This window comes from Elephantulus edwardii, unplaced genomic scaffold (assembly GCF_000299155.1).
Source record: "Elephantulus edwardii isolate Elephantulus edwardi_28Jun2011 unplaced genomic scaffold, EleEdw1.0 scaffold00032, whole genome shotgun sequence".
Taxonomy (NCBI): domain Eukaryota; kingdom Metazoa; phylum Chordata; class Mammalia; order Macroscelidea; family Macroscelididae; genus Elephantulus; species Elephantulus edwardii.
Genome location: NW_006399782.1, coordinates 20,229,249 through 20,253,358, shown reverse-complemented (window position 1 = coordinate 20,253,358; position 24,110 = coordinate 20,229,249).

Here is a 24,110-nt window from a genome sequence, read left to right as displayed (position 1 = left end):
TATATATATATGTTAAAGAGTTTTCTAAACGTCAAGCAAGTAAGGGGAAGTATAAATGCTGGTGGGATGGGGGAGTCAGGGATAAGTATGAGATAAGGTAGCCAGGAAACGATCCACTTAGATATTTGGTCCAATGTTTCCAGACCAGAGCTTTCCATCACATTCCAGAAGTATATTTAAAAAAAAAGTAAAATAAATAAACTTCTGCCCAAAGATCATAGCCAGTATTTGTAGTAACTCACAGTATATTTCAAAGTCTGAAAACTTATGTAAAGAATTGGCAATGTTCCCAACTAATGTATGTTTTCTGATTTAAAATGAAACACACCTTCTAAGGGGGAAAAAAAATTGAAACTGAAGTATGTTGCACACATTCCATGTGATTTACTGCATTTGAAAACCCACTGGCAGATCAACTACCATTTGGTTTCTACTTAATGGTACACAACAACAGGGGAAAGTAAAGCCTATACATCTGTATCAATACAAAATTTGTTTTCATATTTATACATTTTAAAAAGAATTGATGTCTTTGAGTTGTGGTGCTGGAGAAGAGTATTGAACATGCTATGGACCGCCAAGAAAACAAATTAGGCATGTCTTGGAGAAGGTGAAACCAAGTTTCTCCTTGGAAGCTAGGATTCGAAGCTCCATCTCATATACTTTGGGCACACGGTCCTTGGATAAAGAAATTATGCTAGGAAAAGTAGAGGGACAGCACAAGAGGGGAAGAGCACAGATGAGATGGATTGACACCATAACTGGGGTAATGAGGGTAGGTGTGCGGGAGTCAGTGAGACGGGCTCAGGACAGGGCAGGCTTCAGAGCAGTTGTATCTAAGGATCACTATGAGCTGCAGGCCACCCAGTGGCACATAACAACAACAACAACACAATTTCCATTTAAAATCTGTTGGAAAGTCATCATTTAATAATTTCACTGTGTTCTTCTTAATCTTTTGGTGTATCTATGATTTTATTAGACTTCATTAAAAAAACATTAGCTTTTGAGGTATAATGGTTACTCATTCAGTTACTTATCAAAATGTTGGTGGTTAGAACTAATCCAGGAACTTCATGGAACAAAGATCTGATGATTTATTCTCACAAAAATAACAGGCTAGAAAACTCTATGGGGTAATTCTATGACTTAGGTTTACTATGAGTCAAAATTGATGGCACCTTAAAACACAGCACAGTGAAAAGCATCATGTGGTGAGAAATCTGAAGACACACTTTATTATTAATAAACTGTGTGACTTTGAAATAGTTCCTTATTTTTCCAGCCTTTAGGTTTATTGGTTTGTGAAATGTGAGAGGTAGAACAGGTAGTTTGTTCTTTTCTCTTATAGAATTCTATGACTTAATAAATAGTTTTATATTTAGTGTCTTCACTTTTAGGCCTATTATTTTAGCTAGCTATCACCATCATCAAATTATTGATAAGCAATAATGTCAGTTTGAGGACTAAGGTGCATATGATTCAGGCCACAGTCTTTCCAATCACTTGCTACACATCTGAAAGCCAGAAAATAAACAAAGATGACAGAAGAAAAATTGAAGCCTTGAAGCCTTGAAGCCTTTGAGCTGTGGTGTTGGAGAAGAGCACCAAACATCCATCCCATGGCCAAGAGAACAAACAGGTATGTCCTGGAGATGGTGCAGCTGATTGATGAGGCTTTGCTTCAAATACTTTGGGCATGTTGCCAGGAGTGGCTAATTTTTAGAGAAGGACATGATGCTAGGAAGAGTGGAGGGTCAGCAAAGGAGAGGAAGACCTCATCCAGGGGGACTCACACAGTGACTCTGCAATGGGCTTTTGTTTATCAGGAAGTGTAAGGATGGTGCAGGATAGAACAGCATTCAGAATTTTGTTCATGGGGTTACTATGAGTCATATTGACAGCATCTAACAACAACAACATCACTATCAAGTCAGCTTCTTACTCCTGACAACCTCAAGAACAATGGGATCAGATATAAATGATCAAAAGAATTCTCACTGGGATTGCAAAATGGTACAACCACTCTGGAAGGCAGTTTGGCACTTCCTCAAGAAGCTAAACATAGAAATTCCATATGACCCAGCTATTCCATTGCTTGGAATATACTCCAAGAAAATGAGAACTAAGGCTTAAATGGAAACTTGTACACCAATTTTCATAGCAGTATTATTGACCATCGCAAGAACATGGAAACAGCCCAGAGGTCCAACCACAATGGAATGGATTGAGAAGCTGTAGTACATTCATACAATGGAATACTATGCAGCATACAGGAGCAATGATTTTGTAAATTATTACCTCACTTGGGAGGGACTGGAGAGCATTATGCTGAGTCAACTAAGTCAGTCCCACAAGGACAAATTCTGTATAAAACCATTATTGTAGAATCAGTATGAGGATCCAAGGGGAGAGGGGAGCGTGGAATTAGATGGGTGTGGACAGGGCTTAGGGTGTTAATCATAGGGCTGCATAATTCAATGGGTGGGTAGGGTGAAGGAAATGTGAAGAAACTTTTGTAAAAAATTAATATATTCAAACTTTGTAAATAAATCATAATAAAATTAAAAAAAGAAACACACATACACAAGACAAGGTACAGAAATGATTGTATAAAACTAAACGTACATGAATGAAACAATGTATATGAATAATTGTATAAAAGTGAATGGTGGTATAAATAAAAATAAATTTTAAAAAATAAAATCATAAAAAATAAAGAATTCCCACTGGTTGTTTCTATTTTCCACAGATAGCCAGGATTTTCTTATAAATCTATTTTAATCTGGGACCACCACTAAAGTCTGTTCAGCAACAAAGAAGCATGCAAATTCACTTTGACTAATGGTTGCTGTATTTCTTTTTTTTTTTTAAAATGGTTGCTGTATTTCAAGTAAACTGGTCAGATTTGCTGACTAAAAGAATATTACCCATTTCTACAAACTAGATCTGGCAAATTCCTCACCTCTAGGTCCAGAGTGATACATTTCATATTTGAGAACACTTAAAAAAGAAAAATAATGAAGGCTCCCACACAGCATCTCAAGTTAATCATCAACTGTCATCTGAAGTTATCTTACCTACAAAGATAAGAAACATGTTTACATCCACGCTTCAGAAGAGTGTGATAATTTTGTGAATGGTGGGCTAAAAATAATTTTAAATTTGAGTATTTAAGCAACAGAGCATGTGCTGTGAATTTCATAAAAGATTCTACAACAAATTTTAAGAATTTGAGAACTTTAGATATTTATTTTTATAAAAATCTTCTTCTTAGAAACCAGTGGGATAAACAGCATGGTTTTGTTTTTTCTTTGAAATTACATTCACTCAAAGACCCTAATAAGCATTTATTAAGTCCTTGTTATTATAAGACAAATAAATATAAGGGTATTGTTAATTCAGGCAATTTATAAACTATCCAAAGCAAGAGTTTTACACATGAATCACACAAACAGTATTTGATCACACACTCACAGTCTTTGAGTCAATTCCAACAAATAGGGATCAACTATTCGATTTTTTTATTGCAAAAATCATAACAGAAGGACACTATTCATCTTTGTCCTAAGGAAATACTTGTGGATTTAAACTATTGGGGATACATGGTCAATGGCTTAACATTGCAATTCACTGTGAATAAACTATCAGAGCTGAAAAAAAGTGAATAGTAGAAAAAGGTAAGGGGAACTCTGTCAGTTTAGCTCTTAAGAGAGTTGCTACTAACCCAAAGACCAAACCGCTGCTGGTTTGAAGGCAATCATTCCTAAGAGAAAGATGGGCAATCTCCTTCAGAGTGATATACCGCCTCTGAAAACTTGCTGAAGGGTCAGCTAAAAGTCAGATCTGAATTGATGACAATGAATTTAAGGTGTGGGGTATTTTTTTAGAGTTTATTACAGGTGTTGTTTTTATGGGCCATCCAATCAACTGCAACTCATAGTGACCCTATCTATGCACAATCACATTGAACCCTGCCCTATCCTCAGCCAATCTCTAACACACCTACCCACACTGCCCCAGCTACTGTGTCAATCCATCTCATCCAGTGTGTGCCTCTCCCACTCTATCCTTTCACTCTTCCAAGCTTGCTGTCCTTTTCCAAGGATTCGTCCCTCCTAGCAACATGCCTAAAGTATGTGAGACGAAGCTTCAAAATTCTTGCCTCCAAAGGAGCAATCTGGTTTCACTCTTTCCAGGTCAGACCTGTTTGTTCTCTTAGTGGTCCATGGTATGTTCAATGCTCTTCTCTGGCACCACAACTCAAAGGCATTGATTCTCCGAAGCGGAAAAAAAAAGGCATTCATTCTTCTTCAATCTTCTTTAGTCATTGCCTAGCTCTCTGATGCATAGTAATTGCAAAGACTGGATCAATCATACCTTAGTCTCTATCATTGATCTTTAGGTCTTTAGAGGGGTCTCTGAAAGTAGAGTTTCCCTATGCAATTAATTGATTGTATGACCTCTGGTGCCAAGAGTTTTGATTGTGGACCTGAACAAGCTGAAATTGTTAACATCTCAATCTTCTCCATCTATTGTGGTGTTTCCAATTGACCCAGTGGTGAGAATCCTTGTTTTCTTAATGTGGAGCTTCAATCTATATTGAAGACTGCAGTCCTTGACTACAAATTCTACAGCAAACACTTCAGGTCATCTTCAGTTTTGAAGAGCAAGGTGTGTTATTTGCATAATCAGGTGGTTGTTTTAAGAATAATACTATTAAAGAATCACAGAAAGCCACATGCCTCGGGCCTTGCTCCCATAAGGGAATGGGCAAATACAAAATACAGCACAAGACAATCTAGTTAGGGACATCAATAAGCAAGGTCAGAGATAAAGTCCCATAGGACCAACAGACAGATGAATAGCCAGCGAATTCCCTGTCAGCTGAGTCCAATTCTTTGCAGAAGCTCAAGATCCAAGGATGATCCTATATTCCTGTGAAACTTGAGAAGGGAGAGAAATGGAGTGAGAATTCTATTACAGGAAGAAGAGGATTCCAAACTGAGGAAGCAACATGAGGGGAAACCACAAAATTACCAAAAAAAAAAACCACCAAAACTGTTAAGTTTTTATAAAAGCTCCATCTCCTTAATATGTCAATATAAGTGATGCCTTTAACACTGTCTTTCTCACCCAGGTTAAATTCCTTGTCACATCACTTCATTCTTTTAAATGATAGTCTCAATTTACTTACAGAGTTTTTTGTATCTCATTTATGGTGCTCTCTTGGTTTAGATCTACCCAAAAGCAGATCTTGAGGCAACAATTTTAGTTTTAAGTGGTGTATTTGGGTGACGGTCCCAGGAAGCACTGTGGTTATTAGGTACTATCAAGTCCCAACCCACTCCAGGAGTTTCGCCGGGGTAGTAAATTGTATGGGAGCAGATTACCCATCTTTTTTTCTTCTTAGCACAGCCAGTGAGTTCAAACTGAGTGCCTTTGGCCAGGGAGCACAATTCTTTACCCCTAAGTCACCAAAGGAGGGAAACAAAGTGAGGCAGAAAAGGGATGTCCATCTTCAAATAGAACCATCAACATGCCGTCCTATGTCAAAGGAAAGAGTTAAATTTCTCTTTTTGTCTTTAGTGTGATTACAGATGAACTGATTCTCACTGCATTTTCAAAACAAAGACTGATGATATCTGATTCCAAACATTTCACACCTAAACAAAATGACTACGATAAAATGAAGCTCATTTACACACATGAGCTATATAAATATCCTTTTAGGGGGTAGGCAGTAGTAAACAGAATGTTGAGTGTAACTTAGTCCTCATCTTCAGGTATAAATTAGCTTTAGCTCGCTGGAAATTGTAAACAGATACAGTTATCAAAGAGCTTACAAATTTACTTTGCAATTAATTGATACAAATCTAAAATATAAATTGTATTATGAATATGAGTGGCATCCACTTCCTAAATAACAAGCCTCCGGAAACTCTATGAACTTTGATAAATGTCGATAGTTGTAGAGGGGCTTCAGGCCTTTTATTCATAGGGTCGCTATGAGTCGTGCATCACTTGAAGGCAATCAACAATAACAACATTGTGAATATGGGCTGCTCTCTACTTTGTTTTGACTAAGAGAATGCAGCAGTGGTCCTCTGCCAGTTCTGAGTCAAGTCTTAAGCATTTTGACAGCTGCTTCTTCCTTTCTTGGGAAGCAGCCACGAAGTGAACAATATCTGACTAGGTTACTGAACTCTGAGTCTAGGGGGTAAGAGAGCAAAGGAGCACCTAGCCTCTCTACATGTCCCACTGCCACTACTGTTGACACTCTATTTATAGACACACACCCAGGCAAGAACAGCTACTTGAGTGAACCTCACTGCTAAGAATTTATTGAAACAAAACAAAACTGCATAGCTGAGTCAGGCATCCTATAGAGCATTGAGAATTTAAAAACAAACAAACAAACAAACAAACAAAAACCAAAACACCAAACTGTTGTTTTAAGCTATTACATTTTGGGGCAGCTTATTACATTACTAGAGAAAAAAAAATCAGTAAAAACTCACTGCCAGTTCAAAAATAGAACAATACATAGATAGAGTATTGCCAAAAGTTCAAACAGGATTTAGAAGAGGTCAGGGCACCAGCAATATCATTGCTCATGTCAGATGGGTCCTGGTTGAAAATAAAGAATACCAAAAGAAAAAAAAAAACCAAAACAAAACTCATTGCCAGGCTTCGTTCCGACCCAGCAACTCAGATCAAAACTGCCCCATCGGGTTTCCACAACTGTAAATATTTATAGAAGTAGACAGCTCATTTTTGCCCATCGAATGATGGCTGAATTTGAACCAAAGACCTTTGGGTTAGCAGTTCATTAGTGACCTAAAAAGTGTCATCAGGGCTCCTAATGAAATAGGTTGTTGTTGTTATGTACCTTCAAGCAAGAACTGACTTACAGCTGACGCTCCAGCAGGATTTCAGAGGCAGTTAGTCCCAAGCGAGGAGACTGCCCATCTTTCTCTCATGGAGCAGCTGGTGGATTCTAATTGCCTCTCTCTGGGTTGGCCAAGGTTACCAGAGCTTCCCAATTTAGTTTACTACCATTAAGCAAGTTATTGCTACATAAAACTAGAGCTTGATCTTCCTGGGGTAGTCCGAGTCATAGTGTAGAGCACTCTTCGTGATTATCACACACAGAAGGTGCAGATCCTGGTGTATTTGTTCACCAGTTTAATACTACTGATTTGTTCAAGTGCTATGTATACAATTTGTTTCTTAGAAGAAATGCAGTCAGAGTATCCTTAGAAGCCAAGATGGGAAACTTCATCTCACATACGTTGGACATGTTATCAAAAGACGTCTGTTCCTGAAGAAGGATACCATCTTTGATAATGCAGAGAGTCAGTAAAAAAGAGGAAGACTTTCAATGAGATGGACTGGCACTGGCACAGGAGCTGCAGCAACTGGCTTTAGGAAGGCAGCAGCTAAGGCTATGGGGCAGCCCCACCAGGGTTTCATTCTGTTGTACACAGAAGAGCCATGAGTGGGACGCAACTTGAATGCCTCTAACAACAATATTAACACTTCTAGTAATATTAACTCTTCAGTCTTTCTCATCCGGCATTTAAGCTAAATTTGCTCAGCCTACATGGAAAAACAGCTTTCAAAAGAAGAATCTCTTTGCTGCTTCCATAATTCTAAAATTAAATGAGTTAGACACTTGGATTCAAGTTTAAGGGCTGCTGTATACTGTCAGTTCACACACTTAGCTAAGCCCTTAATGTTACTTAATAATCGTTCCAAGGTTCCTCTAATCAAGTCTCTCTCTCTCTCTCTCTCTCTTGCCCTCTTTCCTTTCTAACTGTATGTAAACTCTTTGAAAGTCACTATTTCTCTTATAGATTTCTGGACTCCAATTGTATATCTGGAACACAATAGGCATGTAGTCAATATTTATTATATTGAGTTCTCATTCTCATTTCCTCCTTATTCCAAAGTAACTTCGGGAAAGCTGCTTGTAGGAAATAACTATATACTATGGCCCTTATTCTCCTTAGCTTTACATTTCTTATCCTCTATAAAGTACTGTATAGGTCATATTAAACTGTGTCATTTTTCCATTTGCTTAAAATTTAATTTTTTAAAAAAAGAGCACTTGCTTAGAAGCTGAGAAATCCATTTCTAAAATGCAAAATTTTTTATCTTGTAATGCTATGACAAAACAGACTTCAAAATTGGCTTTTAAAATGGAATAAAATAGTTCATCACCAAAAGTTCAGACTTTCTTTAAGTTTTGAAAGGAGTTTCATAGGCAGGAATGCAAACTTGTATATTCTAAGCAGGTATATTTAGCAATTTGGTTTTGAAATATAAAAGAATCTTCCTTTTTGTAATTATATTCATCAGTTTATCAACATTTTTACAATTACATTTTTATTTTTATCAAAGAACCATCAATTTGAGAATAAAATAAATCAATATAGACTTATGTTCACTCTTTTCATTTATACTAATCAGTTCTATAATCTCTTCTTAAACAATAGACCAAACTGTATGGGGGCAGAGTTAGAAAACCTCTGCCTAATCCAGGCCATAGTCTTCACAATTAATTGCTATGCATTAGAAAGATGGACAGAGACTGGGGAGGATGGAGGGAGAATTTATGCCTTTGAGCTGTGGTGCTGGAGAAGAGTTTCAAATATACCATTGATTGCTAGGAGAACAAAGAGGTTCATCCGGGAGAGGTTAAAACCAGGCTGCTCCTTGGAGGCAAAGATTCTTAACCTTCATCTGATATATTTTGGCCATGTTGCAAAGAGGAACCAGTCCTTGGAAAGAGACGTCATGCTTGGAAAGGTAGAGGGACAGCACAAGAGAAGAAGACCCTCGATGAGATGGACTGATTCCACTGGAGGTTGGGGAAGGGTAGATGAATCAGAGACAATAAGATTGGCACAAGATAGAGGAGGTTTCAGGGCTGTTGTACATAGGGTCGCTATGAACAGTACATTACAACAACAAAAACAACCACCACCATGCCTTTCTCACCTAGGTGATGTGGGAATATTTTCACTCTTTAATCTCCACAATCACTTGCTGTGCATCAGAAAGCAGGAAAATGAGTAGGGATGATAGAAAGAGAAGTGATGCTTTTGAGCTGTGGTGCCGGAGAAGAGTGTTGAATATACCATGGTCAGTCAGGAAAACAAACAAGTTCTTCTTAGGTAGGGTGAAACCAGGCTGCTCCTTGGAAGCAAGGATTCTGAGGCTTTGTCTGACATACTTTGGGCATAGAACAAAGAGGGACCAGTCCTTGGAGAGGGATATCATGCTTGGAAGGGTAGATGGATAGAGAAGACCCTCAATGAGATGGGTTGAATTAGTCACTGGGGTGGTGGTGGCAGGTGTGTCAGATACAATTAGGTTGGCACAGGATAAAGCAGGTTCAGAGCTGTTGTACATAGGGTGACTATGAGCTGCAAGTGACTTGACAGCATGTAACACAAGAAGATAAAATAATTTCTAGTACATTAGTCTGTCTAAAATCTGCTTCAGAGCGATTCATATCTTTCTCTCCCCCTACCGGGCTACCTTATATCACTCCCTTGCCTTTTGAAAGGTGGATTTTAAAGGCTGGTCTTCAGGGAGAAAAGGACATTGAAATTCCCCTTCAATTATTTTTTTATTTCCTATCACCTCAAATCCAGAATAAATGTTACATTATAAAGTCTTCATGCTCTTTACCAGTATCTTGCTTATGAAGATAACAAAATCAAATTGAAGAAAAATGTAGGAAAGAGGAAAACTCAGATAGGAAACCACTTGGAAAGCACTGTCTTTTATAAAAGTTGGTAAAATGTAGAATGAAGCATGTTTTCCAGCCAGCTTCCTTGGTCAGTGGGTACCTGGGACATAACTCAGTTCGCCACACTCTGTTCCCAGATCAGCTCACTCTTTGTTCAGTTCTGTCTTCAGTCTGGCATATAATTACTTCTTCAGCTTCTGTGCTATTTGGTTTTAAGCACCTCTTACCCCAAGGCCTCATGGCTCTAAGGGCTTGTTGAATTTAAACAAGCACATTTAAATCTTTGTCTTTAAATGAGTAAAATAAAAGTCCTGGCACCTAACAGAGTCCTCTCGTAACCACCTACACTCTAAATGTGCATGTTATAATCATGTACCAGATCATAATGAGCATCTATCCATCCTCAAAATCAGAGAAAGGAGGGCTCATCCAAGAGGTAAATTTACAATAAATGGTTTTATTCTTGATTAGCTATGTGTGTTTGGGGACACAGAGATTGGGACGTGCATAATTTAACTACCTAATAAGTATTGGATGATCAGGGACACCTTGGAAATACAGGCCAGAAAAAAAAAACAGAGGGAGAAAAACAAAAGGTAAAAAAGAAAGATTGCTAACAGGTAAAAAACAAAAGAGAAGAAATTATAAACTCATCCAACAACTCTGTACACTCACATGCAATTTACACTCATGTAGCTCCCTGAGTGACCCCACTATTACCAGATAAAGCAGATATTGCCAGACAGAACATATACACACACACAGAGCATACACATACACACATGCGTGTGCACACATACACACTTCAATTGCAAAAATATTAAAACCAAATGAGGTTCCTGGAAGACAGCAGATTTGAATTCAATTTCTGCTTCTGCTGAAAATCAAATAATATATATATATCTTTAGTTCACTCACACTCATTGTTATCTACTTGATCCCAACTCAGAAACCCTCCATTGAGTTTCTGAGGCTGTATATTCTAATGAAAGGAGAGTCACATCATTTTCCTATGGAGTAACATGGGTTAGGTAATCATGTTATTTGTTCTGCATCCTAAATTTACCACCATAAACTGGTAGATGAAGAATGTGATCCATGTTCAAATATACTCCCCAAAATTTCACAAAAATGTATTTAAATTATTCATTTTAAGTCGCCCAGTGAAAATGGGAACAAAATCTCAGAACTATTACTGTATCTTAAAGGAAAATAAGATTTATTCACTCTCATAAGTATTGAAAGAAATAGAACTTAACAAATTGGAATACTACTCTTTTGCCTATCAAATCAACAACAAAACTTTAAAAGAAAATTCAATGAAAAAGAGGTATACAGTAGTGGGCAAGTAAATTGAATACTGTATAACAAAGTCTTAGTATGATGCAGTGTTCTGCAGTTTAGGTTTCCTTGCATCAAGATGAGTTAGAAATACAAGATATTTTTTTTCTGGATTATTTATTATCACAGATGACAAAAGCAGAAGGGCAGAGAGAGAGCTCTGACCATGATGTAAGTCTGTAACTGAGGAAAAGTTGGAGAGAAAGAAGCAATGAGGTGGAGGAGCCTCACATGCAAAGAAAGAGGGTTGATGAATCCTTGAAGCCAAGTTGCCTTTTAGAAGAATTGCATGTGAGCAACAATATCTCAGATCTAGCACTCAGTCATTAGTCAAGGCCAGCTTGGGACTCAATCATTTATGCTTTCCACAATAGTCTCTTTAAAGACTATATGGCTACTATCTATGGCTTTATTCAAAGTCTGGTAGCCCCTCAGTTTCAAGATGCACTGATATAATTGTGACTGGAATGCAAAAGTTGGAAATAATGAAGGACTGATATGGCCTTGGACAGAAATAAGGCTGAAGACACAATGGTAACATTTTGTACAATCAATGCTTTATCGTTGCAAAACCCTTTTTAAAAATTTTCTATTAGTTTATCTATAAAATTCTAATATACTGTTTTTAAGAACAAATTATTTCAATTTCCTTTACCTGCCCACCCATTAAATTGTACAATCTGATGATTAACCCCTTCATCCCCCTGCACATCCACATCCCTCTTCTTCCAACCTCTCCAACCCCTCCTGGATCCTTGTACTCATTCTATAATAAGGGTTTTATACAATATTTATCCTTGTGGGACTGAGTTCACTCAGGATAATGTTCTTCCGTTCATCCTAAGTTAGGTAATAATTTACAAAATCATTGCTCCTGTGTGCTGAATAGTATTCCATTTTGTCAATGTACCATAATTTCTCAATCCATTTGTTTGTGGTTGGACACATGGGCTGTTTCCATGTTCTTGTGATGGTGGATAAAGCTGCTCTGAACACTGGTATAAAAATCTCAGATTGTGACTCAGTTCTTGTTTTTTCAGGGTATATTTCAAGTAGTGGAATAGCTGGGTCATATGGAATTTCTATGTTCAGCTTTTTGAGGAAATGCCAAACTGCCTCCCAGAATGGTTGTACCATTTTTCAATCACACCAACAATGTTTTAGAGTTCCTTTTTTGCCACATCCTCTCCAACATTTATTACTTGCTGCCCTGTTAAACTTTGCCACTGTTCCTGGAGTGAGATGATACCTCATTGTGGTTTGATTTGATGTGTTGAAAATTGATTACTGAAGATTAGTCAAGCTGTGTTGTTACATCAAGGAAATCATCCACGAACAAAGCAAAAGGTCATTAGAATAAGACAGAAAAGACCAAAATGGATGGCAAAGGAGACTCTGAAACTTGCACTAGAATATCAAGATGGGAAAACAAAGGGAAGGAATAATATAATAAAAGAGAGAAATAGAATATTTCAAAAGGAAATTTGAAAATACAAAGAAAAAGTGTTATAAATCAAAGGGACAGACAAAGAAAGGGTTTAAGATAGAAAACCAGTAGAGAAGAAGATGCTTAGGATTTCTCAAGCCAAAGAGCTGAAGAACAAACTCGAGCTTCAAGTTGAAATACTGAAGGATTTTGGAGGAAGTGCAACCAGGTACTCATTCAGCTCATATTTTGGGCATGTTGTCAGAAGGGGTTGGTCCTTGGAAAAAGACCTTGGGAAAGGTCAAAGGTCAGAGAAAGAGAGAAAGACTGTCAACAAGAAAGACTGACACTAGAACAATGGACTCAAGCAAATCAAAGATGGTGAGGCTGGCACAGGATATGACAAGGTTCAGCTCTGTTGTCCACAGGGTCACCATGAGTCACAGATGGATCAACTGCACCTGACAACAATAATGGTAATGGGAACTTTACCATCACCATTAGGAATATCTTCAGCATATGTATTGTGTATCCACTACCATATTTATGTTTCAGCATACAATCCAGCAGTCTTCTGAGGATATGTCAGGACTGTGCAAGAAATGAACAGCGTGTTTTGTATGTGTTCCAAAGCCATTGATGTCCATTTCATTCTGACTTACAGCATTCCTACATGACAGAGTAGAGCTGTCTCATGTTGTCTATGCTGTAACTCTTTACAGAGGCAGACTTTTTTCCTGTGACATGACTGGCGAGTTTGAACCAGTAGTCTTTGTATTTGTAGCTAAGCCCTTAACCACACATTCTTTACAGGAAATGTATACATTTCAAGTTTTATATCCTAAGAAATTAAAGACAGCCTCTCTTCAGTGTCGTGTTTAGCAAGATAGTCTGATTATAATCTGATTAATACATATAAAGTAAGAAAGGAGGACATTATCCATTCATTTTTTTTTTTACTTTCTTTGGACTAAGGAAGATATCCTGAATTCTCTTATACTCTATCAAACTTTCTCAGGATAGAACAGTACTTAATCCCAAACACTGCTTTCATAGGTCGCCATCATGCTCACTAATTATGTAAACATGTTTTTCAGGTCTATTTGAACAGTATTTCTGATGCAATGCATAACTATTTTCTTATTAAATTTATGCTCAAATTATTCTTTTAAAATCCATCAAATGATTTGTGATCTTAAGTAAATAATTTAATAATTTCATGATTTAAAATTATGTACATTCCTTTAAAGAAATAATATTGTATATGTTTATGTTATAAAATTGGCCTTGGGTGAATATCATCCAGTAACTGAATTTTATAACAGTTCAAGGATAAATTGTTGCCATTTTATAATTCAGTAAATTTGCTTGAAAAGAGCCCATTGCTTTCCTACTCAACAATGAGTAAATGCATTCAGTGACCTTAGGGGACCTATTCTTAATAAGACAGAATCCTATCCCAGTTTGTTAAATTCATTGAATTTATAATTCATTGTTACTGACTAAAGAACTAATCCAAGCTTGTTACAGAACTGATCCCCTAAAATTCATACAGCAAAGTTTGTGCTCCTTATAAAAAAAACAAATAAAATAACAAAAATACAAAGGATTCTATTAAGCTACAGAAGGAAGGCATACTTCATATTTATCATCAGACAAACTACAAAAGTGTGGCGTCAAAACAGTTCTGCATGTGACCAGTGCTAGAATTTGTACCAATAATGAACAGAATTATAATAGTCATATCCTATTTTTGCATGATAGCATCATTTTGGAAAAGACTTTTTGCAACTTGAAGAAACTAAGGGAACGCTTTCCAAAGTCTCACTTGTATAAGAGAGGAAAGAGTTTCTTGATAGTACCTTGTACCTGGAACTAAAATACTGTCTACCTGACTTGCTCTTCAGTTTGGTAATTTTTTTAATGTTTTCAAATCAGAGATCATGATTCACAATGTTTGGTAAGTTCAGTACAATTCAGAACCATAAATTTCTATCAACCACAGAAGGTTACAACTTAGACAATAAGAAGATGTGAAAAGCAATTTAAAAGTTACATAGGATACGTGTCTGACTGGAAGCTTAAAAGGGAAGACAAAGATGTTGAAGGGCTCAACAATCTCTGAAATAATAACATAAATTTTGTTGTTGAGTACCTTTGAGTTGGAACTAAGGCACAGCTGACCCTCCAGCAAGTTTTCAAAGGCAGTAAACAGCTCAGGAGAAGACTGTTTATCTTTCTCCCACAGAGCAGCTGGTAGGGCCGAACTTTCTGCCTTCTTGACTGCAGAGAAGCTTCCTAAGACTAGGACACCAGATTCGATATTTAATTCATAAAGTATTTAACTTTAAAAGTTATTGTCACTATAAAATATGATAGGTTATAATAAGCAAATCTACATGATGCTTAAACAGGCATGCTTTTCCAGGGACACTCTACTCAACTCTTACCTAACATTGTTTTATTCAGGTTTCCAAAATTGACTTCGTAGGACAAACGCTCATTTATTTTCATATAGTTTCAATTCCTTCAGCTTAAAAATGCCAAGGGAGTTCTGCACTTTTGATTTTTTGATGCCCACTCTTTGCACATTTCATTATAATACTTTGCACTGTCTTCCCAAGCTGCCCTTTGAAATCTTCTGTTCAGCTCTTTAATTTCTTGATTTCTTCCACTTTCTTTGACTTCTTGGCACTCTAGTGCAATATTCAGTCTCATCTGACATCCCTCTTGGTCTTTTCTTCCTCCTCTGCCTTTGTGATGACCTTTTGTATTCTTCATAAATAATATTCTTGATATCCTCCCACAATTTGACTGTGCTTATACGAAACCTATACTTGGACTAGTAGGTTGTCATCAGAACAGAGCACGGAAACACTTCAGGGTTCAAAATTGTGAAGGGTATATGGCAGGGATGTGTCCTATCTCCTTACCTTTTCAATCTATACACAGAACAGATAATCCAGGAGACTGCGCTATATGAACAGGAGTGTGGTATCAGAACTGGAGGAAGACTCGTCAACAACCTATGTTATATAGATGACACAAACCTGCTTGCTAAGGATGACATGAAGCGCTGAAGGTCAAGGACTGCAGCCTTCAATATGGATTGAAGCTCAACATCAAGAAAACAAAGATTCTCACAACTGTGCTGACAGCATTATGATAGATGGTGAAGAGAATGAGATTGTAAACAGCTTTAGTTTGCTTAGCTCCACAATCAATACTCTTAGTACTAGCAACAGGAAATAAAAAGATGAAATACATTGGGAAAGGGAGCTGTAAGAGATCTCTCCAGAGGACCAAAGTGCAGTGGTGTTAGTCTAGAGACTAAGGTGTGTCTGATTGAGGCCATAGTTTTCTCAATTGCTTGCTATGTTTTGGAGAGCTGAACAATGACTAGGGATGATAGAGAATTGATGCCTTTAAGCTGTGGTGCTGGAAAAGAGTATTGGATATACCATGGACTGCCAGGAGAACAAAGATATTCACACTACAGAAACCAGGCTGCTCCTTGGAGGCAAGGATTCTGAGGCTTCATGTGACAAACTGGGCATAGTGCAAGGAGGGACCAGTCCTTGGAAAGGGAAACCATGATTGGAAGTGTAGAAGCACAGATGTATTGAGGAAGACCGTCGATAAGATGGATTGATTCAGTGGCTGGGTAATGAGGGTAAGGGTGTCAGAGACAATAAGGCTGGCACAGGATAGAGAAGGTTTCAGGGTGGTTGTACATGGGGTCGCTATGAGTTGCAAGCGGTCCGACGGCACATAACAACAAAGATGTTAGTTTAAATCAATGTATATTACATTTGCATGTTTAATATTATCACCCTGGGAGGTGTACCTTAGGGGGTAAAAACAGCAAATTAAAAAAAAAATCACTTTCAAAACCATCCTTATTACACTGACAAAACTATTTTACTGCCCGCTTCCTCACTGAAGACTACAACAGGCTTGAGCATCACACAGATTGTCGGATGACACAGGATAGGGCAAAATTTCAATTTCAAAAGTGACTATGATGCACTTGAATTTGAGAGTGTAAATATTTAAACATTGAGTTTTACAAATGTCTTGACCCATATTTGAAGGGCATACTGATGGTCTAGAGGGTAGAAGCTCCGCCAAAATTTCAGAAGCACACAGTCTGAATTCACCAGCTGTTCTGCTCTGGGAAAGAAGGAAGAGCAATCTCCTCCCATGCGATTAACTGCTTCTGAAAACCCACCAGAGGGTCAGCTATGAGTTGGTTCCCAATCAACAGTACACAATGACAAACACCCATAAAGAAATATCACACAATCAAATAATCATAGTTTACTTAGTACATAAGCTGGAGAAGGATATGATATTATAAACTACTAAAGCAATTATTGCTTAAATTCTCAGAATGCACTTAATTAACAAAATGAGACGATCTCCTTTACATCATCAAAACCAACTTTCTTTTAGGGAAACAATGTCATTTTTTTATGATTTTTTTAAAATACTGGAACAATATAGTTTTACTAAGGACAGGAATGAAATCATTTAAGTGGAGATTCCTCAATTTACAAAAGTCAAATTAGTTTTCATAACAAAATCCTTTTGTACCTTAAAAGCTTAAGGAAAAATTATTTAGAGCCTAAAATAAGTAAATAATTCAACATAAGAGGAGTAGAAAGTGCACTTGAAAGGAGTAAAAAGTCTTCAGAAATAACCTGGTTAAGAAATAGTTAACTCCTCTTCATGGTACAAGAAAGATAATTTAAATTAGCTTTATTATAGGAATTTTATGATAAAGTGGTTTGTACCAAAACATTTTTTATGCTGAGAAAAACTATAAAAGCTGAATAAAATATTTTTTTTAAATATCTGAAATCATCAGAACCATGTAAGTTGGTAAAGTACCTAAAATTACACTTGAGATTATAAGGAACTGGCTTAAGGAAAGACATAAAAACAAATATTAGTGTTGGAACTTTAGGACAACTAGTTAAAAGAAGATACAGAACAATATATAGTTAAAATGCAAACTGAGTGCTAAAGTATATTCCAATCACTGAAAACAAAGCAGGAAAGAAAATAAAGAGGACTCAAAAACAGAAGAAAGAAGAAATGAAAAGAGAAAAACGTTATCCACAAATTCAAACACACAAATAATTACAATAAAAGTAAATGGTCTAAATATATCAACTAAAGACACAATGAACTTTAAAAAAATGCTCAATAATATACTGCTTATAGTAATGTATTTAAAATATAATGGTACAAAAAGGTAAAAGACTAGAAAGACAAATGCAAACACTAGACAAAAATAAAGCTGGAATTCCCCTTTTTATATTGACCAAAGTAGATTTCAAAGTAAAGACATTTATGAAAGATCTTGAGAAACAAGAGGCTAATTCATTAAAAAAATATTAAAATCTAAAATTTGTATGTACCTCACAATGAAGCTTTAAATTATAAGAAGGAAAAAGTTAGAATTGGAGACTTCAACAGCATCTGCTAGCACTGAAAATCAGCAAGGATAGACAAACTGAAAACCTGTTGTTATAAAAGATCATTTTTCTAAGTGACCAATATTTGCTTTATCAATTAATGTTCTTTACTAAAATTTTAGAAAAATCTGAACACTCTTAGCAATATTCTAATATAGGCATCCACAGTTGAAATATGTTTAAGTTTAAATTGCACAGAGATAAATCTCACAACAGCAGAAATGCAAAGCTGAGAAAAAAAAAAGATGCCACCTTTTTTGGGGATACAAATTGAAAATGAAGCTTTGCAGCTATGACATTCTCTTGATCTCACTGTGAAACAAATAGCTTATCATATTTCAAGGAAATAGGCTTGCTGGTTTGTTTAAGCATTTTCATAATAACACTTTTGATTATATGGAAAGTGAATTTGTTTTGAGTTGTTGTTATGTGCTGTCAAGTCTCTTGCGTCTCATAGCGACCCTATGTACAAGAGCTCTAAACCCTCCTCTACCCTGTGCCAAACACATTGTTTCCAACACACCTAGTCCCATTACCCCAATTACGGAATCAATCCATTTCATCAACGGTTTTCCTCTTCTGCGTTGTCCGTACACTCTCTCAAACATGATATCCCTCTTCAAGGACTGGTCCCTCATTGCAACATGTCCAAAGTATGTCAGATGAAGCTTCAGAATCCTTGACTCCAAGGAGCATTCTGGCTTCACCCTCTCCAGGCCAAACCTGTTTTTTCTCTTAGCAATCCATGGTATATTCAATACTCTTCTCCAGCACCATAGCTCAAAGGCATTAATTCTCTTTCTATCATCCCTAGACACTGTCCAGCTCTCCAATGCATAGCATACAACTGAGCTGACTATAGCCCAGATCGGGTGCACACCTTAGTCTCCAGCCGGACGTTGTTGCTCTTCAGTACTCTGAAGAGGTCCTTCACAGCTGACTTTCCTAATGCAATTCTTCTCCTGATTTCCGGGCTGCTGGTACCAAGAGTGTTGACTATGGAGCCAAGCAAACTAAAACTGTTAATTGTCTCAATCTCTTCACCATCCATACTGATGCTGCCAATTGGTCCAGCGGTGAGAATCTTTGTTTTCTTGATGTCAACCTTCAATCCATATTGAAGGCTGCAGTCCTTAACCTTCTGCAGGAAGCACTTCAGGTCCTCCTTAGTTTCAGCAAGCAGGGTTGTGTCATCTGCATAACACAAGGGATTGATGAATCTTCCACCAATCCTGATGCCACATTCCTCCTCCTTGTACAACCCAGCATCCCAGATGATCTGTTCTGCATACAGATTGAAAAGATATGGAGACAGAATCCATCCCTAATGGACCCCCTTTCCAATTTTGAACCATGCAGCGTTTCCTCGCTCTGTTCTGATGACTGCCTCTTGGTCCAAGTATAGGTTTCGCATAAGCATAACCAAGTGTTCTGGGATTCCCATTCTTCTCAGAGTCAGCCACATATTGTTGTGAACCACACAGTCAAAAGCCTTTGCATAGTCAATGAAGCACAGATAGACATTCTCTGGCACTGTCTGTTTTCTGCCAAGATCCATCTAACATTAGCTATAATACCACTAGTACCATGGCCTCTTCTAAATCCAGCCTGCACATCTGGCAGTTCTCTATTGATGTGTTGTTCCAGTCGTTGTTTAATAATTTTCACCAGAATCTTGCTTGCCTGTGATATCATTGATATTGTTTGATAATTTCTGCACTCTGTCGGGTCACTTTTCTTTGGAATGGGAACAAATATCAATGTTTTCCAGTCAGTTGGCCAGCTGGATGTCCTCCAGATTTCTTGGCACAACTTAGTGAGGACATCATGGAAGTATCTGTTCATTGAAATATGTCAACTGGTATGCCATCAACTCCTAGAGCCCTGTTTTCTGCCAGTTCTTGCAGAGCAACTGGAACTTCCTCCTTCATCATCACAGGCTCTTGCTTATATGTTATTTCATTAAATTCTTCTGTATCAGCCAATTCCTTCTGGCACAGTGACTCTGTATAATCCTTCCATGTTCTTTTAATGCTTCTTGAATCATTTAACACTCTACCCAAAGCATCCTTAAGTACTGCCTGCCACTTGTAGCTTGAATTTGTTTTACAACTCCTTGAGCTTAAAAAAAAAAGCTGAGCAAGTTTCTGCCCTTTTGATTTTTTGACTCCAGCTCTTTGCACATTTCATTATATTATCTTGCTTTGTTGTCCTAGGCTGCTGTTTGAAATTTTCTGTTCAGCTCTTTAATTTCTTGATTTCTTCCTTTAGCTTTGGCTTCTTGGCGCTCTAATGCAATATTCAGGGTCTCATCTGACATAAATCTTGGTCTTTTCTTCCTCTTCAGCCTTTGTAATGATTTTTTGCGTTCTTCATGGACAATATTCTTAATAGTATTTTAATAATACATTTCTCACTACCTAATTAGCCCATATAAAAATGCAGGTGATGTTTATATAAGGAAGTAATCTAAAAGCAGAATGTACTTATTTCAAGAATATGAAAGAATTTAACAGAATATCACTATTTTCTCATGTTGTTGTTGTTGTTATGTGCCGTCGAGTTCCCTGTGACTCACAGAGACCCCATTTACAACCTCCCTAAAGCTTGCTCTATCCTGTGCCAATCTCACAGTCTCCAACACACCTAACCCCATTACCCTAATCACTAAATCAATACACCTCATAGAGGGTCTTCACTTCCTGAGCTGTCCCTTCACCCTCCCAATCATGACACACTTCTCCAAGTCCTCCTGGTTCCTCCTTGCAACATGTCCAAAGTATGTGAGATAAAGCCTCCGAATCCTTGCCTCCAAGGAGCAGCCTGGATTAACGCTCTCCAGGATAAACCTGTTCATTTTCTCATACATAAATAACTTGGTGGCCGTTGTTGTTACGGGCTTGCGACTCACTGCCACCATATGTACAATAGCTCTGAACCCTGCCCTTATTTGACTCCATCTCATCCTCTCTGACACACCTAATAGTATTACCCGAGTCACTGAATCAATCAATCAGTCTCGTCCAGGTCCTCTCTTGCTCTGTCCCTACACCCTTCCAAGCATGATGCCTTTCTCCAAGGACTAGTCTCTCCTGGCAATATTCCTGAAATATGTTGAGACAGTGCTTCAAAATCCTTGCCTCTAAGGAGCAATTTGGTTTCACCCTCTCCAGGTCAGACTTGTTTGTGTCTTAGCAGTTCTTAGTATGTTCAACACTCTTCTCCAACACAAGTCAAAGACATCGATTCTTCTTTTGTCATCCTTAGTCACTGTCCAGCTCTCTGATGCATAGCAAGTAATTGCAAAGACCATGGATTGGTTCAGGCGCACCTTAGTCTCTAGACTGACACTGTGTTCTTCAGTACTCTCATGAGGAGGTCCCTAACAGCAGATTTTCCCAATCCGATTTGTCTTTAATTTTGTGACTGCTAGTGCCAAGAGTGTTTATTATGGAACCAAGCAAGCTGAAGCTGATAATAATCTCAATGTCTTCTCCACCTTTCATGGCACTGCTAATTGGCAGAGTGATGAGAATCTTTGTTTTCTTGATGTTGAGCTCCAATCCATATTGAAAACTTAACCTTCTGCAGCAAATGTCTCACATCCTCCTCACTTTCAGTAAGCAAATTTGTATCATCTGCATAACACAGATTGTTGATGAGTCTTCCTCCAATCCTGATGCCACATTCCTCCTCATAAAGCCCATCTTCCTGAATTATCTATTCCACATATAGATTGAAATTGTACGGAGACAGAATGCATCCCTGACACACACCTTTCCTAATCCTGAACCAGTGTTTACTTGCTCTGTCTGACTTCTACTGCTTCCTGGTCCAAGAATTAGGTTTCACATGAGGACAATTAAAGTGTTGTGAGATAGCAAGAAAATATTTTTCTACACAGCCATTCTGAAGAGCAATGGTGTCTCTCTGGAGACTCAGATGCATCTGATACAGACCATGGTCTTTGCAATCACTTGTTATGCATCAGAGAGGTGGACAAGAAGAATAGAAGGAGAATTGATGCCTTTGAGCGGTGGTGCTGGAGAAGAGTATTGAGGGTACCATGGACTGCTAGGAAAACAAACAGTTTCATCCTGGAGAGGGTTAAACCGGGCAGCTCCTTAGAAACAAGGATTCTGAGACTTCGTCTGACATACTCTGTACATGTTATAAGGAGGGATCAGTCCTTGGAGAGGGACATCATGCTTGAGAGGATGGAAGGACAGTGCAGGAGAGAAAGGCCCTCTATGAGGTGGATTGATTCAGCGACTGGGGTAATTGGGATGGGTATATCAGAAACCACTTGGCCAACTGACTGGAAGAGATCTATATTTGTTCCCATTCCAAAGAAAGGTGACCCAACTGAGTGTGGAAACTACAGAACAGTGTCATTGATTTCACATGCAAGCAAGATTCTACTGAAGATCATCCAAAAACGATTAGAACAGCACATCAGCAGAGAACTGCCGGAAGTCCAGGCTGGGTTTAGAAGGGGTCGTGGTACTAGGGATATCGTTGCTGATGTTAGATGGATCTTGGCTGAAAGCAGGGAATACCAGAAGAATGCCTATCTGTGTTTCATTGATTATGCAAAGGCATTTGACTGTGTGGATCATAACAAACTGTGGCTGACTCTGAGAAGAATGGGAATCCCAGAACATTTAATTGTGCTAATACGAAACCTATACTTGGACCAAGAGGCAGTAGTCAGAACAGAGCAGGGTAACACGGCATGGTTCAAAATTGGGAAGGGTGTACGCCAGGGATGCATCCTGTCTCCATACCTTTTCAACATGTATGCAGAGCAGATTATCCGAGAGGCTGGGCTCTATGAGGAGAATTGTGGCATCAGGATTGGTGGAAGATCTATTAACAATCTGCGTTACGCAGATGACACAACCCTGCTTGCTGAAACTGAGGAGGACCTCATGCACTTGCTGCGAAGGATCAAGGACTGCAGCCTTCAGTATGGACTGAGGCTCAATGTCCAGAAGACAAAGATTCTCGCCACTGGACCAATTAGCAGCGTCAGGATGGATGACGAAGAGATTGAGAGTGTTCACAGCTTCAGTTTGCTCGGCTCCACAGTCAACACTCTTGGCACCAGCAGTCAGGAAATCAAAAAGCGTATCGCGACGGGAAAGTCTGCTGTTAGGGACCTCTCTAAAGTACTCAGGAGCAACAGTGTCTCTCTGGAGACTAACGTGTGCCTGATACAGGCCATGGTATTTGCAATCGCTTGTTATGCATCAGAGAGTTGGACAATGACTAGGGAGGCCAGAAGGAGAGTAGATGCTTTTGAGCTGTGGTGCTGGAGAAGGGTACTGAATGTACCATGGACTGCCAGGAAAACAAACAGATTCACCTTGGAGAGGATTAGACCAAGCTACTCCTTGGAGGCAAGGATTCTGGGGCTTCGTCTGACATACTTTGGACATGTTGCCAGGAGGGACGGGTCCTTGGAGAGGGACATCATGCTTGGGAGGGTGGAGGGACAGCGCAGGAGGGGAAGACCCTCTATGAGATGGATTGATTCGGTGACTGGGGTAATCGGGATGGGTGTGTCAGAGGCGGTGCGGTTGGCGCAGGATAGAGCAGGGTTTGGAGATGTTGTGCATAGGGTCGCTATGAGTCAGAAATGACTCGACAGCACATAACAACAACAACAACAACAACATATCAGAAACAGTGCGATTGGCACAGGACAGAGAAGAGCTTAGGGATGTTGTACATAGGATCACTATGAATTGCAAGTGACTTGATGGCACATAACAACAACAACAACAACAACATATCAGAAACAGTGCGATTGGCACAGGACAGAGAAGAGCTTAGGGATGTTGTACATAGGATCACTATGAATTGCAAGTGACTTGATGGCACATAACAACAACAACAATGCAGTCATTGTTTTAAAATATTAGCCAGTGATTCTAAAGTAAATATAGTATTTCCTCCTACGTTATATGCTAATTACACACACAGACACACATATACTTGCATGATACAGAATCACAAACAGGTCTTACCTTAGATAGATCTAAGAAAGTGGCTCTTGGGGAACTATCATTTAAGCTGACACTGGAATTCTAAG